General features: G+C 44.0%; 1 long non-coding RNA gene across 1 annotated transcript; it reads left to right on the top strand.

Moving 5' to 3' along the window:
- Positions 1-379: 379 nt before the first annotated feature.
- Positions 380-15,870, top strand: LOC115648406. The gene is made up of 3 exons (XR_003999545.1): positions 380-457; positions 3,379-3,388; positions 15,860-15,870. It is a non-coding gene; the product is annotated as an uncharacterized LOC115648406 (long non-coding RNA).
- Positions 15,871-16,369: the final 499 nt, after the last annotated feature.

The following is a 16,369-nucleotide window of genomic DNA, read 5'->3' as shown; positions in this document are numbered from 1 at the left end:
GTCCAAGGAGTTTGGAATGCAGGAGGGGGCTCAGGACTGGGGCAGAGGGTTAGGGTGCAGGAGGGGGCATGGGGTGTGGGCTTTGGCAGGGAGTTAGGGTGTGGGAGGGGGTTCTGACCAAAGGCAGGGGGGTTGGGGTGCGGGCTCCGGCCAGGCGGCACTTACTTCAGGTGTCTCCCGGTCAGCGGCGCAGCGGAGCTAAGGCAGGCTCTCTGCCTCTGCACTGCTCTGGAAGCAGCTGGCACGTCTGGCTCCTAGGCGGAGGTGTGGCCAGGCATCTCTGCATGGTGCGCTTTGCTCGTGCCCACAGGCACCGCCCCTGTAGCTCCCATTGGCTGCAGTTCCTGGCCAGTGGGAGCTGCGGAGCTGGTGCTCAGGGTGAGGGCAGCGCGCAGAGCTTCCCTAGCTGCCCATGTGCCTAGGGACCGCAGAGACATGCTGGCCGCTTTCAGGAGCTGTGCAGAGCCAGGGCAAGCAGGAAGCCTGCCATAGCCCCGTTGCTCTGCCGACCGGACTTTTACCGGCCCAGTCAGCAGCCACCAGGGGCCCTTTTTGATCGGGCATTCCAGTCAAAAAACGGATGCCTGGCAACTTTACTCTTGCTAGGTCACAAACTTTGGTGTAGAGTACTAGCCTTGTCCCTGCTGAGGCTTTCCTCCCAGCAGACTTGATACCTCATAGCCTTCCTAGCTGGTTTCTGCTCCTTACAAATTTACATTTCCCAAGTCTCTGTTAGGAAGCTCTAGGAAGACATTATTTTCTTACACCAAAAAGCAACCCTAACTGAATGTGTCTATAGGCACCTTATAAATTGTAGCTTTGTGAAACAGTGGCTGTTCTCAGTTCCATCACTTGTGCTAACCAATGCACTAAAGGACCTGCCTTGGAACAGGTGCCCTGGGCATATGCCTAGAGATCAATCCTCTGTTATAGATAGGTTAATGTTTCAGTTGTTGTGGAAGATCTATATTTTCATTACAACATATAAAGAATAAGAACTGAGTGTTATAGTATAGTCTGTGCAATCTGCCTCCCATGTACTTGTATCTATGGTATAAGAAATTACAAGCAGGGCTGTATGATGATTGATTAAGTTTACTTTTCTGGGGCCTAAGGATAGATTGTAAGCTCTGCTGGGTGAGAATTGTCCCTCTTCTGTATTTACACAGTACCCAGCACACTAGGGTCTCAGTACCAATTGGGGTCTTTGGTGCTACTATAATATACAAGTTTACTAGAAATACAAATAATATTTGGCTCTCAGAAACAAACAAAGCACACATGTAACAGTGACCTGAACAAGGAGCATGCTGTTTCTTTTCAATCGTGCTGAAAGCTTTAAAAAACATTGGGCCCAATTCAGTAATATGCCAAGTGCCATTAATTACATGACATTGAGAACCTTTGACATTTAGACTCCAGAAAAATAAAATTTACTAGTTATCATATGACCCCTTCCATGTAATATCTTACACTGGTGATATGTGAGAGGAAGGTTGTACAGAATAGAATATGGCTATGAACTTTCAAAATGACACAAATTAGATTAAAGAGAAATAGACAACATTAAAAATATGCTTCTGTCTGAAATGATACAGCACTTCAGATTACGAGAACTGAAAGAAATGAGAAAAAAATCAGTTTGTTTAATGTATGTATTTAGAAGCACTTTGCATATAGTCATTTCCCTGTTTTTGTGGGTCCTCACATACCAACAGGTACAAGGATTTTTTTTTAAATACGAGAACATAATTGTAGAACTGTAAACCTTCTCAGTTCCCCATCAATTTTTAATACCAGAAGCAACTTTAAACTATTTTTTTAAATTATGTTTCAAGTTATGTCCCTTTAAACACTGAAATAAATCACTCAGTTTTGTCTGACTTTTCATCATAATTGGAGAATAAGGATCTTTTACAAACACTAAGGCTTCGTCTACACCAGGGGTCGACAACCTTTCAGCAGTGGTGTGTTGAGCCTTCATGTATACACTCTAATTTAAGGCTTCGCATGCCGGTAATACCTTTTAATGTTTTTTAGAAGGTCTCTCTATAAGTCTATAATATATAACCAAACTACTGTTATATGTAAAGTAAACAAGGTTTTCAAAATGTTTCAGAAGCTTTATTTTAAATTAAATTAAATTGCAGATCTTATTAGTTTAATGTGATCCTTGCTCTTGCTTTTCCTTGATAAGTTTTCCAATGTCTGGTGGCATGTATTTGATACTTTAAGCTGCACACAGGCTTCTGAGTGATCAGTTGTTAACCGTCTGGAATTCCAGATTGGCAGCAGTGAGTGGAGCTGGCGGCTGGTAGGGCTGAGCAGGGCCGGAGGTCTGGACCCTGTCTGGCAGGGGGCCTGTGCTGGAACTCCAACCAGAAGCAAGTTGAGTAGCGCTGCGGCAGGGACCCTGTGTCATAACATTTCTTCCCAGATCTGGACCTTAGCGTCCAAAATATGGGTGTTAGCATGAAAACCTCCAAGCTTAGTTACCAGCTTGGACCTGGTAATTGCTGCCACCAGCTAGGAATTATACAGTGCCTAGCTCACTGTGGTCTCCCCAAAACCTTCCCTGGGGGACCCCCAGACTCAGATGCCTTGAGTCTTACAACAAAGGGAAATAACTCCCCCCCCCTTGTTTCCTTGTTACTTCCTCCCAGGCTCCCCTCCCTGGACGACCCTAGGAGATTCCCTGCTTCCAGTCCTGGAAACACAAGTACTGAGAGATCTAATCTCTCTTTCCCCTCACCCAGAGGGTATGCAAAGTCAGGCTTAGTAAATCTAACAAAAAAAGATTTTCCCCCTGACTTCTTCCTCCCACCAATTCCCTGGTGAGCTGCAGACTCAATTCCCTGGAGTCCCCACTAAAGAAAAACTCCAACAGGTCTTAAAAAGAAAGCTTTATATAAAAAAGAAAGAAAAAGACATTAAATATAGTCTCTGTATTAAGGTGACAATATACAGGGCCAATTGCTTAAAGGAAAAAAATGAATAAACAGCCTTATCCAAAAAGAATACAATTTAAAACATTCCAGCAACTACGCACATGTAAGTACAAAAGAAAACAATATAAACCTATTGTCTTACTATCCTTGTACTTACAACTTGGAAACAGAAGATTAGAAAGCCTGGAGATAGAAAGATCACTCTCAGAGCCGAGAGAAGAACAGACCAAGAACAAAGGACAAAGAACTCCCCCCCAAAACTTCCCTCCACCCAGATTTGAAAAAGTCTTCTTTCCTAATTGGTCCTCTGGTCAGGTGTTTGGTTCCCTGTGTTAACCCTTTACAGATAAAAGAACATTAACCCTTAGCTATCTGTTTATGACACCCTGGTTGGCAAAGGGCCAGCAGCCGGAACCCCAGAGCGGCAGAGGGCTGAGCAGGTCAGCCTGCCCAGCTCTGGGGTTTTGGCGGTGGGCTGAGCATCTCCACTCGCCCCTGCTCTGGGGTTTCAGCTGCCGGCTCCTGCCAGCCGGGGTCTCAGTGCGCTGCCAGCCTGGGGGAAGGAACTCCAGGCCAGCAGCAGGTGCTGAGTGGGACTGGCGGTGGGACCCCGGCTGGCAGGAGCTGGCGGTGGAAACCCCAGAGCGGCAGTAGGCTGAGCGGCTCAGCCCGCCCCGCTCTGGGGTTTCAGCTGCTGGCTCCTGCCATCCAGGGTCTCAGCCCGCTGCCAGCCTAGGGTTCCTTCACCCAAGCCAGCAGCGGGTGCTGAGTGGGACCAGCAGCGGGACCCTGCCTGGCAAGGGGCCAGCAGCGGGAACCCCACCCCGAATGCCATCAAAAATCGGCTCGCGTGCCACTTTTGGCACGTGTGGTGTAGGTTGCCAACCCCTGGTCTACACACAAGTGTCAATTTAACTGAAAGTGTTATTTTATATCAGTTTAGTCAAACTATTGCAACTTTGTGTATGGACACTTAGGGGCTTGTCTATAAACAGTTTTTGTATCACTATAACTCTCTTGGTTTAGAAACCAATACAGTTAAAGCAGCACAACTTCCTACTGCTTAATTAGTTATAGCGGGAAGGGAGGAAGCAGTAAATGTGATATAGAGTATCTTGATTTTAATAAGGCTTTTGACACAGTCCCACATGACATTCTCATAAGCAAACTAAGGAAACATGTCTAGATGACATTATGATAAGGTGGACACATAACTGTTTAAAAATATACTCAAAGAGTAGTTATCACTAGTTTGCTGTCAAACTGGAAAGACATCAAGTAGGGTCCCACAGGGTCTGTCCCAGTTCTGGGACTATTCAATATTTTCATTAATGGCTTGGAGGATGGAGTAGAGAGTACACATAAAATTTGCAGATGACACCAACTGGGATGGGCTGCAAGCACCTTGGAGGATAGGATTAGAATTCAAAATGCTGTTCATAAATTGGAGAACAGGTCTGAAATAAAAAAAAATTAATTCAATTAAGACAAGTGCAAAGTATTTCACTTAGTGAAAAATCAAATGCACAACTACAAAATCAGGAAAAACTGGATAGGTAGTGGTACTGCAGAAAAGGTGTGATGCTGTATGAAACATGGGAGACATTTTATGATATTGTTCATACCAATATTATAAAATTGCAAGAAATCTGACCAGATATGCCATGTAAGGTATCTGTGAAAATGTTATGATTTGCCAAGCATGATAATCTTGTTTATATGTTTGTATCATCTTTGTATTGTGAATTATAGATATGTATAATATATCTGTATTTCAAAACTTGTACTGTGTTTCTGGGTGACATCCCCAGACAGATTGGCATCAGTGCTGAGACTGTTCAATGGCCCAGCAAGGGTCATCAGCTGTTCAAAGAACCCAGGGGCTATACCTTATGAGTCAGCAGGATTTGTAGAGGCAGGCCTATGGACAGGAGACTCCAAGGTTTTTCCATGCCATGTGCTATGAAGCTTGTGTTTGGGACACAGGAAGTACAAGCCACATGGCAAAAGCAATATAAAGGTCAGCTGCATCTTCTCCATTTTGTCTTCACTCCCGCTTCTTACTTCTGGAGTAACTTTTCTACAAAGGCCTGACCAAAGGACTGAATGACCCATCCAAGCTTTGGATGTGTTCCAGAGGGACTTTCAAGCTAGCAAACTCACCAATACTGCTAAGAATGTGATATATGGACTTTGAAGTCTGTAGGTATCCGATTGCTTTACCATTTAACAACTCTCTTCATGTTCTCTCTTTTTTCCTTAGAATAAACCTTTAGTTTTAGACACTAAAGGATTGACCGGCACCATGGTATTTTAGGTAAGATCCAAACTAATATTGACCTGGTGACGTGGCTGACCCTTTGGGGTCAGAAGAGCATTTTGTATAGTGAGCAGAGTTTTTAAATAACTTCTCACTGTACTGGACCTAGGTGCTGATTGGGAGCCAGAGAATTGGAATGCAATAAAGGGGGCTGTGTGATTTCTTTTTTCTCTTCTCAATAACTTGTGGAGGGAATCAGAAGTACAGTTTGTGACTGGTTGGCAAGTTTAACTTCAGTATTAACCACCAGTTTTGGGAGTGTCTGCTCTCCCTTTTGCAGCCTGCCCTGACTGTGGCATTTTCAGTGAGGGCTGCCCCAGGCACAACGGGTCACAAAAAGATCTGGGAATAATGGTAGATTACAAATTGAATATGAGTCAACAATCTGATACTATTGTGAAAGAGACAAATGTAATTCTGAGGTGTATTACCAGGAGTGTTGTATGTAAAACTCTGGAGGTAACTGTTCAGCTCTACTCAGCAATGGTGAAGCTTCAGCTGAAGTACTGTTTCCAGTTTGGGGCACCACACTTTAAGAATGATGTGAACAAAATGGAGAGAGTCATGAGGAGAGAAAAAAAAACTCACAACCTATGAAAAAAGATTTGATATGTTTATTCTAGAGAATTGAGGGCAGAAGGAGGACATAATTTTCAAATATATAAAAGGTTATTATGAGGAGAAAGGTGATCAATTGTTTTCCAAGTCCACTGAGGGTAGGACAAGAAGTAATTGGCTTAGTTTGCAGCAAAGGCGATTTTGGCTGGATATTAGGAAAAACTTTCTAATGTTAAAGATAATTAAGTACTGGAACAGGTTATTTAGGGCTCTTGTAAAATCCTCATCATTGGTCATTTTCAAGCATAGATTAGACAAACATCTGTCAGGGTTAGTGTAGGTATACTTAATCCTGCCTCAGCACTGTGGAGGAGGAAGAGAAAGACTTGATGATCTCTTGAGGTTCCTTCCAGATCTATATTTCTATGATTCTATACCAGTATAAAAATGCTTACATTGGTATAGCTAAGGTTATGGTAATAAGCTATACCAGGGGTGGCCAAACCGCAGCTCATGAGCCACATCTGGCTCTTTTATAAAGTGCAGCTTGCAGAGCTTCCCTCCCCATTCTCCACCTACCAGACTTGGGGAGGGGGGAGCTCAGGACTTCTGCCCTGCAGCAGGGTGGTGGGGCTAAGGGCTTCTGCCAGAAACAAATGGTGCCTGCTGAGAGTGGGTGGGGCACAATTTATAGGTCCCCTCCCCCAACAGCTTGAGTCATGCACCCCATTACCCTCAGTCATTCTCCTTGCAGCTCCAAGCTATTTGCTGCTGCCTTTCCCCATGGCCATAGCTCCCAGCTTTCTAGGTCCAACAGCTGCCATGCAGGGAGGGGGCCTGGTAGCACCATCTGACCAAGCACAGCCAGCAAATCCTGGCAAAAATCTGGTGGGGACATGTGACCCCCTTGTGCGTTGCCTCTGGCTTCTGCCCAGCAGGGGGGGGGGGCGCTTGGGGCTTCAACCCCATAGGGCATGCCTACTGGGGCTCAGGGCTTCAGCAGGAGTGGGGCTGAAGTCCCAAGCCCAGATAGGTGCCTCCCATGGGGCTGAAGCCCCGAAACCCCCCTCCCCGCAGGGCTGAAGCCCTGAGCCTGCCTATCCCTGGGGCTAAAGCCCTGAGACCCACCATCGCGCCACAGGGCTGAAGCCCCAAGTCCCATCACCCCGCTGCGGGGCTGAAGCCAAGACCCAGCAGGCGCGCCCCATCTCTTGAACTTCTGAAGATTGTTGTATGCAGCTCAGAGGGTCAGTAAGTTTGGCCACTCCTGAGGTATACTGATAAATGTACCTTTATAGTACTATAACTGTGTCCACAGCAGGGGATTGCACCACTTTTACTACATGGCTTTCTAAATCAATATAGTAGTGATACAAAACTTTTGTGTAGATAAGCCTTTACTCTGGTTTAGCTTGTGTCAGTAAACAGGCACATGCTAAACGGATATAACCAGTGTTAATTTCACACAAGAGAGTCCACACACAAAAACTACAATGGTTTAACTAACCTGATTTAAGTTAAACCAGTGCTATTTCTATGTGTAGACAAGCTCTCATTTTTGTCACTTTACAAGATTGGGGCCACTAATTTATTTCCGCCCTGGTAAATGCATGTACCTTGGTTGGGAACTGCTTGCTTCCTATGGGCCCTTTTCTCTTCATGCTGTAGGAGCCGGCTTCTCTCATGGACTTTGATACTGATGGAGATGATGGCACCACTTGTTATGATCACTTGCCAAGATTTCCCATTGGTCAGGATCAATTCCAAATTCCTTCATATCTCGCTTGCATGTGTTTTTATAGTGAAGCTTGGGACGTCCTGTTTTTCTTGTTCCCTCTGATAGCTCTCCATACAGCATTTCCTTGGGTACGCATCCGTCTTCCAATCTACTCAGATGGCCCAGCCAGTGCAGTCATCTTTGCTTGAGAAGGGTTGTCACACTAGGTAAATTTGCCCTTTGAAGAACCCCTGCTTTGGTGACTTTATCTTGCCATTTGGTGTTGAGTATGTGGCGTAAACAACATAGGTAGAAACTGTTTAACCTTTCTCTTGATGAGCATAAGTTGTCCATGTTTCCCCAGTATACATGAGAGTGCTCAGGACGCAAGCTTCGTACACTAGCATTTTGGTCTTGATGGTAAGGTTTGAGCTGTTCTATGCTCTTCTAATTAGTCCACTGAAGGTGGCAGCCTTTCCAATGCGAACATTTAGTTCTTCATTCAGTGAGAAGTTGGTGGTCACTGTAGAACCTAAATAGCTGAACTTTTGGACTACTTCTGTCTGGTTTGTTTTTAAGGTAACTGAAGGATCTTGTGGAACCTCATGTCTTAATACAACTGGTTTTTTTATGCTGATGGTGAGAGCAAATGCCTGACAGGCAATTGAAAGGGGGTCCATGAGTTCTGGTAGTAGATATTAATTGTGGACTATGAGGGCAACATCATCAGCAAATAGAAGTTTGCTCATTAGCACCTTTTTGACTTTGGTCTTTGACTTAATTTGGGACAGGTTGAAGAATTTCCCATCTGATTTTGTGTGGAGATACACTCCATCTTTCATGTCCTTAAATGCACAGTTCAAGAGTACCGAGAAGAAGATTCCAAAGAGTGTAGGGGCAAGAACACATCCTTGCTTCACTCCACTTTTCATCTCAAAGCTGTATGAAGTGGACCCATCAAACTGGACAGTTGCTTTCATGTTGTTGTGGAATGAACACATAAGACTTAACAGAGTTGGTGGTCATCCTATCTTTTCTAGTATTGCAAATAGACCTGCTCTGCTAACTGTGTTGAATGCCTTGGTTAAGTCCATAAAGGCGATGTACAATGGTCAGTTTTACTCTCTACACTTTTCTTGGAATTGATGCAGAGAAAATATCATGTCTATAGTTGATCTTCCAACCCTGAATCCACACTGTGATTCAGGATAGACATGATTCGCCAGCTGTTGTAGGTACACTAAGATGACTTTTGTGAAAGCTTTTCCTGCTACACTTTGGAGCAAGATACCTCCATAGTTATTGCAGTCTCCCTTTTCGCCTTTGTTTTTATACAAAGTGATGATGTTTGCATCATGCATCTCTTGTGGTATCTCATCCTCTTTCCAGCATTTAAGTAGCAGCTGATGAAGGTAATAGGTTGTCTTTCCAGCACTTGAGGATTTCTGCTTGGATTCCATCTTTTCCAGGAGCCATGCCACTTGACAGCAAATCTATTACCTTGCTTAGCTCTTCTATAGTGGGCTCCACATCTAGCTCTGGCATGATCTGTAGAGTTGGTATTTGGTCCAGTGATTCGCTGGTGATATTTCTTTCCTGTGTGTATAGCTCTGAATAGTGTTCAACCCAATGAGACAACTGCTTGCTTTTATCTGTAATGATTCCGACGTAACTTTAATGTGCCCCACTATTTCCATAACTGGATAGTTAACTCTTTCCTCTTGTGGCGGGTTTTGTACCTTGTCAACCCCTTTGATTCAGGGAGGGGGTGAGCTTAACCACACCTCCCTGCATCTATGTTAGTCTTGCTACCTCCTTGGTAGTCAGGGCTGTATGGCCCAATGGCTAGGGTCCCTCAAATCTGCCTCCCCGGATGGGGTAGCGTGGCCTAGCGGCCAGAGTCTCTATAGTGCACTCCTAAGGCGCCATGGCCTAATGGCCAGAGTCTCTCAACCTCCTCTTCTCCTAGTGAGATAGCACTATCTAGCTGCTGGAGTTTCTATAGTGTGCTCCTAAGGCAGTGTGGCCTAATGGCCAGAGTCTCTCTAAATTCTTCTCTCCTCGGGGGATAGCGTGGCCCAGCGGCTGGAGTCTGTCTACCTTCTTTGGGGGCGAGAGAGAGAGGGATTGGTGAACTATGTCATCCCCCAAAAGAGGGGGGGGTGTTAGAGATCCCTGGTAGGGGAGCCTGGGCCCACCTGACTTCACTGGGTTCCGACCCAGGGCCCTGTGAGTGATGGTGTGATCCGCCACGGGTCAGCATGGAATCCTATCGCAACACACTGTCCTCAGAGTGGTGGGAGATACTACTCCCATCCCTTCCCTGGGTCACTTCCTACCAGTCCTCCAAATGTAGCAGTCCTTGTGGCATCAAGGTCTCCAGGTTCCTCAGCATCCAATGCTCACTGGGGTTCCCACAGCTGCTAATCTCTGGGCCTGCTTCCTGGGTCCTCAGCTCCCTCCTGTAAGGGTTGCAACTGCTCCTGGGCTGGGGCTTCTGCTGGGCATCCTCCTTCCCCTGCCACCAGTCCTGACTGAGCAGTTCTGCAAGCTTTTATGCTTTACTCCCGGTTGGAGCATGCCCAGCAGGGCCTCAGGGACGTGGCTTCCTCTGCCAGCAGGGAAGGGTTAACTCTCTCAGTCCCAGTGCAGGGCCAGTCTGCCTCATCACACATCTGATTTACCATGTCTTTTTGATTTGTCTTTTAGCCTCAGCTTTTTGTTAGTCCAGGGACAAGGAATATTTTGCCTACAAAATCCTTGTGCTGTTTTGTGAGGTAACACTTTGTTTTTCTTACCCCCAGAATAAAGAAGTTGGCCAAAGACAGAACCTCCTATGTTCAGGCCAGAGTACTGGATCATTCCCCAGAAAAACAGCACAAAGTTTCTATTTTGATTATGATACTTAGAACAATAAGTGAATTAAAAGCCAATGTAGGTCAGTGGCTAGATCATGGGAGCAGAAGTCAAGACTCCTGGGTTCCATTCCTAGTGTGCACTCTCATTGTAAGATCCTTGGCAAGTCACTTAAATTCTGTGCTTCACTTTCCATACCTATAAAATGAGGTTCTAATATACTTTTCTATATCACAAGGGTATTTTGAGGTTAAATTAGTTAATGGCTGTAAGGGACATAGAGAGACCCTTGGATGGAAGATGCTACAGAAGTGAATTTTTTTTATTAAAAACATTACTGTTAAAACTCACTGACACAAACTAGTTTTTCCTTTGTAACGCTGACAAGTTTACAATTTAAATAAGATATCTGAACTTATGCCACCTGATTCTGCTTTACTCCCCTTTCAGATTTTGAAGCTGATGTAAGTATGGGCAGTATTTAATTTGTAATGAAAGAGGTGAAGATGCTCAAGCAATTAGAAGATAGGGCTCAAGCAATTTTTTACTTTTTTAACAGACACGGCAAGCCCAGAGGTGCCACCAGGGCTATGAACTGCCAAGCTTTGAAGTGCTGGACCTGGAATAGATTAAAAAATCTCTTGAAAAACCTATGCTATGATGCCCCACCTCATTGCAGAGACTCCTGAAACTTTCAGGCAAGCACCCATGAAGACCTCAGATATATTTATTATACCTCTCAGCAAAAATTTCCAATGTGTTTATATGATTTTGTTTCTTAAGTGAACCTCTATATGCTTTAGCAGCACTTCTATTTGAAGACATACACCTGCAGAGACCTCTTATAAACTCCTCCTCCTGTGAGATTTCTTCCTCCTCTATGGTTTCCATCATATAAGCCAGCTTCCTTAAACTGCAAGAGATTAATCTTTTTCTACTCTTCAGGAAAGGCAGCCTCATTTTGAGTCTAACTGAAGTAAACTTTTAAAATAAGTATTTTATATAACCAATACAATACCCTGTCAGGTTTAGCAAAGTTGCTGGGAAAAGGCTGCTTCTGGCACTTTAAGGCCTGGTCCACACTACAGCGTTAAATCGATTTAAACAGCGTTAAATCGATTTAACGCTGTACCCATCCACACTACAAGGCACTTAAAATCGATTTTAAGGGGTCTTAAAATTGATTTCTGTACTCCTGCTCAACGAGAGGAGTAACCCTAAAATCGATATTACTATATCGATTTAGGGTTAGTGTGGACGGAAATCGAAGTTATTGGTCCCATTCTTTTACTGAGATACCCAGAGTGCACCGCCCCGGAAATCGATGGTAGCCTGGGACCATGGACGCACACCACCGAAGTAATGTGCCCTAGTGTGGACGCGTAAAATCGATTTTATAAAACCTGTTTTATAAAATCGATTTTATTAATTTCGATTTTACTCTGTAGTGTGGATGTGGCCTAAGAGTCGTAAGAGAAACTGCTCCCTTGCTGAACCTAATAGGCAAATGAATGCTTCAGTTAGGTATCAGCCAGCTAAGAGTGAAGCAACAGAGATGATGCAGCCTCCATTTGTGAGAGACTGTGGGTTAAGGAAGGTTAAAGAAGAGATCAGAACTTTTTGCTCTTCCCTGATAATTATATAGAAACAGAGTATAACATTTGAGAAACTTATCTAGACAACAAGGGATGGAAGGAAGTTAGAGCAAACTGCAAAGACAAAGTTAGCATATTATAAAGGCAACCTGCAAAGGGGAATGATTTGGCTTATGTCCTTTTCCCCTCATGTTGCATAAACAAGGTCTAAAAATGTTTAAAAGGCAGCTTTGGTCTTTACCTTAGAAATACATGCCTTGTCTGCCTTGGAAAACTATGATGAGTAAAGAATAGTGAAATCACCAAGTGAATGAAAGCTGAGCAATTGAGAAAGAAAGGGGTTTATAGTAAGACTGTTTAATACTTTTTGTGTTTAGCTTCTGTGACTTAACACTTGTTAAAAATGAATTATTTATTCCAAAGCAACATCTTTGCATCCACAGTGAAGATGTTAGAGTGTATAACAAATATTCCTGAAGTCGGCCAATTTGGCATTCCTGATCTAAATGAATTCCTGAGGTAAGAAATAAGAAGAAAAAATGCTCTGGTGGTTTTGTGTGACTTTTAGGCCACCTTTATACATTAACAGAAGGAAAAAGAAAAGCACAGTATTTTAAAAATATTAAAGCCATTTCACTTCTAACTGGCTTAGAAAACATGGAAATAGACCCAGCTGAGACAGAAAGCATAGAGAAAATACCAATTTAGTAAAACTGAGAAACTTCTAAGAGCTGCGTGTTACTAGCATATTCCTAGCATGAAAAAGCATTGGAAATAATATTGCCCCAGAACACAAGTCCTTCAATAGTCTTCCCTCCATTCCCATTGGTTGTCACTCAGAGATTCTCCAGCTTGTGTAAAACTGCTTGTGCAGCTTACCCTCTAGGCAGGGCCGGCTCCAGGCACCAGCATTCCAAGCTGGTGCTTGGGGCGGCAATCTGCAAGGGGCGGCAGTCCCTCTTGTTTTGCCCCCAAGCAACGCGCCGAATTGCTGCCGCAGACGGCAGGGGCAGTCCATGTGCCCTTAGGGTGGCATGCGCGTTTCCACCGCGGTGGCAATTCAGAAGCAGCTTCTATGTTTAGCTGTCCGCAGCGGCTTCAGCTAAACATAGAAGCTGCCGCTGAATTGCTGCCGCAGCAGAAACGTGCCTGCCACCCTGAGGGCACACAGACTGCCCCCGCCGCCCGCGGTGGCAATTCGGTGTGCTGCTTGGGGCGGCGAAAACTGTAGAGCCAGCCCTGCCTCTAGGAGTAAAGAGGAACAAATAGGGTCCCTTGCGGCTTATCTCTAGCTGCCCAAACCTATCTGTATTCATCCAAATGGATAACTTTTCTTCCTTTTTCCTGCCCTCAACAACTTTTCTCCAGTCAGACAGGCTAAGATGAACTCCTCTAAATATTTCTATTTTTATGGGAGAGCAGAAAATGCTAACTCATACCCCTACATCAGGAGTTGGAGGAGGAGGGGGTTTGTTGTGTTTTTTTTTGCACCAAGTGGGAATTGAACTTCTGAAAATCATCCTTATTGGCCCTAGGGCTGCGTTAATCCCAGGAACACTTAGCCTCACATGGTAAGGCTAGAGCAACAGTAAGTAACCGATGGCACGCGTGCTGAAGGCGGCACACAAGCTGATTCTCAGTGGCACTCACACTGCCCGGGTCCTGGCCACCGGTCTGGGGGCCTCTGCATTTTAATTTAATTTTAAATGAAGCTTCTTAAACATTTAAAAAACCTTATTTACTTTACATACAACAATAGTTTAGTTATATATTAGAGACTTTTAGAAAGAGACCTTCTAAAAATGTTAAAATGTATTACTGGCACGCGAAACCTTAAATTAGAGTGAATAAATGAAGACTCGGCACACCACTTCTGAAAGGTTGCTGACCCCTGGGCTAGAAGTTGGTAGAAGCAGTAGAGCAATAGGAATTCACAGGCTTACCACAGTTATATTAAAACTCAGCTTAGTATCAGGTAGGACAGCCAGCATCATCATAGTACAACAGTTATCATGGCCACTTCCCTTTTTTTTTTTTTTTTTTTTTTGCTTCTCCTTGAGTTCTTAGGCATTAGGACACTCACATTTAAAGTGAGTTAACATACTTTTCCTTACCTGTTACTTATACTCCAGGTTATTAAAACAAATTTAAAATATCACTTACTTTTCACTTCTTTTCTTTCTGTATCTTACTCAGTTTGGACAATGAAAAAAACTAAGCAGTTTCATTTCTATTTCTGATTGGCTTCATTTACTGATTCTAATGCACCACCACAACGCTGCCAAAGAATGGCTTAAATTTTGAAAAAACTACTTTCATTTAAAACTGTAATGAAAACACTTTTATTAATGCTAAGTTTTGTAACAGTTTCCTCTCAAAACATGTTGGGCAAACTGCCTAGTGAGCGTCCCTTTTAATCTGTAGACTACATTTGTAAAAAGAGTGAACAGAGGTGAAGGTCCAGAGAAAGAGTGAGCCAGCTCTGGAATGTTAATGCCTTTCCCATCACTTGTAGAGCTATTGCCTGGGAGAGCAGCCCTTTAAGATGTAGGGCACTACTCAAAGTTACAGCTTTACTTAAGAGTACCAGTAGGTGATCTGAAATGCTTTTAAAAATTGATTTATGATCCAAGTTCAACAGAATACATGTATATTAGGCTCACAAATTTCAAATGTAGTGTTATTAACTGAGCATTTTTACCTGCCAGGACCTGAGGTACAGATACTGGCTCTTCAAGAGTCCAGGAGATCATATGCTTTAATATTTTTTTGCAGGAAAACAATGCACCCAGATCTTAGGTCTTGGCAGCTAAGTAAAGAACTGGATTTTTGTTTAAAAATTTGCAAGTAAATATAGTAGGTCTTCACATAGCTTCTTAATGATTTGGAGTCTTAAACAGGTTCTTGGCGTTCTTAGACATTTTAATTAACTTTTTAAAAACTCTTACACTTTAAAAGTTTTAGTCTTGTCTGGTTCTAGCCTCATCTATTTAATTACCTGTATTTCAAAGGTATGATTTTATTTCTGTTCCAACATTAAAGATTTTAAATCATTCCTCCTTTCATAGGATTGGCAGATATGATCAATTCTTTCCCTGAAGGGAATGGAAGGAAGTTAAGATGCAAGGAGGGCCTTGAAAATGAAGAATAGTTTGTTTGATGCAATAGGGAAAGGGGAACCAGTGTAGCGATGGAAAGAGGGATGACAAGCGAGGGAAGTGATCTCTGCAGCAGCATCTGGAATGGATACAGCTAAGGCAAGCCCTCATTTGTGAAGGCCAAAGAAAAGGACATTGTGGTAACTAAGGCTATGTCTACACTGCAAATTACTTCGGTCTAATTTACGTCACTCAGGGGTGTGAATAATGTACATCCATGAGTGATGTAAGTTATATCAACCTAAACGCTAGTGTGGAAAGCTCTATGTCATCAGGGGAGCTTCTCCCACCAACATAGTTACCTCCTCTCATGGAGGCAGGAGTTATTAAGCCTACGGGAGAGCTCTCTTCTATCAACTTAGAACATCTTCATCAAAAGCGCTACAGCAGCATCAGTGCAGCTGTGTCCATGGGTGGCAGATAATAGAGGCGGGGGGGGGGGAGGCTAAGCCTCCTGAAACCTCCACTAATACTCCTTGCCACAGCCCTGTGGGGCTCCTCCAGACTGTTCTTAGTGCCAGTGGGCCAGTCCAGGTTCAGGGCTGATCTGGGCACCAGCTGGGGTGTGGGGCTGCACCAGCAGGCTAACTGGTGAGAGCAGGGGGAGGGGTAAAAGGGGGGAGGGGCCTTGGGTTGAAGTGGCAGGGCAGGGGCCTACCCTTCCTGAATGGGGGGTGCACATGCTGCCCATGGTTGTGCCACTGTAGCTGCTGTAGTGTAGATATAGCCTGAGATAATGACAGTTTCAGTTGTGTGGGTGGATAGGAAAGGCAGTATTTTAGAATTTTTTAGATTGACACAACCATGATGTAAAGATTTAGAAAGAATGCAAAGATGAATGTTCTAGGTCTGAGAGACCGGGAGGATGGAGGTGTTGTACGTTTCCTGAGAAAAGAGAGATTGGAGTATTAGGAGATCTGTTTTGGTCATGCTGGGTATAACCTAATGGCTGCGTATGCACAAGGAAATGTCAGAGACAGGCTGAGGCTTCAGTTTGGATAGAAAAAGGTATAGAAAAGAAGTGGATCTGTGCACTCTCAGCATAGCGATGAGTTGAATTTGTGTTTGCAGATTAGTTTATGCAGACATAAAGCATAGAGGGAAAAGAGAAGGGGATCCATAGTGAAGCCTTCTCCCCCGCCCGAATGTTGGAGTGAGGAGTCAAGAGGATCCTCTGAAGAACATGCTGAAGAAGTGATTAGAGATGGAGGAGGAGG

Source organism: Gopherus evgoodei, chromosome 3, assembly GCF_007399415.2.
Source record: "Gopherus evgoodei ecotype Sinaloan lineage chromosome 3, rGopEvg1_v1.p, whole genome shotgun sequence".
NCBI lineage: Eukaryota > Metazoa > Chordata > Testudines > Testudinidae > Gopherus > Gopherus evgoodei.
The sequence above is the reverse complement of the archived record's forward strand: the minus strand, read 5'-3'. Positions and strand labels throughout refer to the sequence as shown.